This window comes from Salvelinus sp. IW2-2015, linkage group LG33, assembly GCF_002910315.2.
Source record: "Salvelinus sp. IW2-2015 linkage group LG33, ASM291031v2, whole genome shotgun sequence".
Lineage (NCBI taxonomy): Eukaryota > Metazoa > Chordata > Actinopteri > Salmoniformes > Salmonidae > Salvelinus > Salvelinus sp. IW2-2015.
Window position 1 is genome coordinate 2,996,159 of NC_036872.1, and position 3,267 is coordinate 2,999,425.

Sequence of the window (3,267 nt, forward strand, 5' to 3'; positions counted from 1 at the left end):
ATACTGTACCTCCCTATAGATCATCTACGTGCATCTCTGACATCTTTATGTAATACATGTCACCACTAACTCACTTTAAACTATGCCAGCTTATGTTTACATACCCTACAGGTACTATTCTGGAATGTATGGTGGATAGTTACCTGTACTCTATACCATCTACTGCATCTTGCCATGCCGTTCTGTACCACCACTCATTCATATATCTTTATGTACATATTCTTTATCCCTTTACACTTGTGTGTGTGTATAAGGTAGTAGTTGTGGAATTGTTAGGTTAGATTACTTGTTGGTTATTACTGCATTGTCGGAACTAGAAGCACAAGCATTTCGCTACACTCGCATTAACATCTGCTAACCATGTGTATGTGACTAATAAAATTTGATTTGATTTGAAGTTAAGGTAGGCTTTTGGTTTGACTATTATCTATGCTGACTATGACGTTACTTTAGCTAATTTGGTGACAACGATGCGGTTTGGCTTGGAAAGGTTTTTTCGCCTGGTCACATTCAGCTGGTGTGTTGTGCATTGAAGTCCACAAGCGAAGGGGAGAGGTGAGATGAGGAGAGTGCATGGATGCAAGAAGGAATACAATGTTTCTGTTTGTTCACTCGTGATCAGGGGTGTATTCATTCCGCCGATTCTATTGAAAAACGTTTCTTAAAACGGAAGCAAACGGAACAAAACGGGGATAAACATACTTGAATTTGTCCAATAGACACTCTCATTTGCAACTGTTGACAAGAGTGTCACTGTCTGTCCATGTGTCACTGTCTCTCGACCTGTGTGCACCTACGTCGTAAACTTTCATTCATAGGCTAGGTTGTAACAACCTCATGATGGGTATGGGGATAATTTGAGTATCATGTAGTAGCCTAAATCTATCATTGTTACATTGAACTGGGTGAATGGAATATAAATGACAGTAATCCAATATGCTGTAATAGAAATAAGGCCATGCTCATGAAAAAAAATCGTCCTCCCTCATATTAAATAGCACTGACCGCTACTGATCGACAAACACATTAAAGGGAAAGGGGATACCTAGTCAGTTGCACAACTGAATGCATTCAACCGAAATGTCTTCCATATTTAACCCACTCCTCCAAATCAGCATTAACTCAGCACCTGGATTAAAAACTATTATTTAATACGTACAGAGGGATCTGTTAGTAGAAAAAGTATTTTATTAACAAAAAGTGAACGTGTTGGCTTTACATACCTTTTTTGTTGTTGTTGCAGTTGTACAGCCAATTTCCCGTAGTTCTACACATTTTGCCATGATTTATGCCATGTTAATATGATATCAGAGTGAGAGTGACTTACAAAATCAATGCGGCCCTGTCATGCCAAATAGTATCTCCCTGCCAAAAAGTATATCAGCATTAAGCATTAAGCTGATGGGTTGGCGCCCCCCCTTGGTTTGTGCTGTGGTGGAGATCTTTGTGGGCTATACTCGGCCTTGTCTCAGGATTGTAAGTTGGTGGTTGAAGTTATCCCTCTAGTGGTGCGGGGGCTGTGCTTTGGCAAAGTGGGTGGGGTTATATCCTTCCTGTTTGGGTATCATCGGATGGGGCCACAGTGTCTCCTGGCCTGGACCGCCTTCTGGTATCAGCCTTCCAGTATTTAATGTCTGCTAGTAGTTGGATTTGTGATTCGGGGAGGCTAGGCAGTCACGTTGGTTATTATTCTGGGAGTACTGTCTCCTGGTCTTATCCAGGTTCGCGTTGAATTAATATATATGTTCATCTTCGCGGTCTCTATATATCTCTCGTTTTCCTTTCGGTCTTGGTTGCTTTGTCTCGTTCTCGCAGTCTGTGGAGGGATCCTGAGAGAGCCCTTAATGACCACACGATGCGTCAGGACGACCAGGTTTTCGCATGACCCTTGCTGGTCGACCCAGTACCCACCTGGCGCTTGCTTGCTATGGTTCCAGTTTCAAGCTTGTTTCTGTATCCTGCTGGTTATTAGTGAACCCTGACGGTCCACGCGTGACGTTGCTAGACCTTTTGCCCAGACCTGCCTGTTTCAACGTCTTAATGATCGGTGGCTATGCAAAAGCCAGACTGTACATTTATTCCTGATTCTTATTTGGACAGGTTCACCGCTGGTCATTTAGTTATGGAATCATTTTGAACATCTTTCGGCCATGTTTCTGTTATTCAAGTATAGTCTACACCGGCACAAGCCAGAAGAGGGACTGGTCCGACCTCCTGGTAATCCTCGATATCCTGGTGTCCTCCTCTAGTCGTGTTTCCCTTCCTAGGTTTTGAGCCTTTCTAGGGAAAGCTCTTTTTTTTCAGCCGACCGTAGCATCTAAACACACCTGCCATGTGCTGTGCTGTTTGAGGGTTTTAGGCCTGGGTTGTCTGTACGAGCACACTCGTCTACGAGATATTATAGCTGATGTAACGAAGCGGCTCGTATCATAGGGTTTGAAATAATTGATCTTGATTTGATTTCATATATATATAATATATTTTTTTTTTGTACTGCCTAGGGATATAATTATTGCTTGAGATAACCTTGTACTTTACGCATATATGTAATTGTAATTTTTTTATATGCTTACAACTTTTTTCAGCTCTTTATGTGATGCTACAACTTGCAGAGAACACTTGGGAGAAGAAATTTATACAACAATGTTGTGTTAATGTGTCAATCTAATCCCTTAAGGGATGGTTGTTGTGCCAACAGGTGATTTTGAACACAAAAATAAAATGTAATTATGGAGATCCCTATTCATTCCAGATTCCTCAGTTTCCTTCATGTATTACCCTCTCGCCTTCTAGTCAGGTAGTCTTAGAGCCCAGTTCCCAGCTAGACAGCTAGGCCGCCAGACTGTTTTCTTTTAGCTAACGTCTTAGACTTGCACTAGACTAGTTTATATTTAATTTTATTGAAAGCTATTTTGTTTGTGTGTAGCTTGCCGGCTTCAATGGCATACTCAAGAATGATTATTTTTCTTTTCAAGCAGGTGAAGTACTTATGAAGGCATTGAAGGTCAACTGCATTCGGCCGGACTTATATATTTACGGTCGAAGTTGTCAAAGTTTTCATAAACAATCCCGACGTAATCAGGGCTCATTACTTGAGACCGCAGAATTAATTGGCCGATTACATTGCATTCCAAGCAGGAGAAGCTGCGTGGCCAGGCTGACCACGTCTTGTACGCGAGTGCAGTACAGTGAGCCCCATTGGTAAGTTTGCTAGCCTAGGATTAACCTTATCTTAATAAAAAACAATCAATCTTCAGCATAATACTA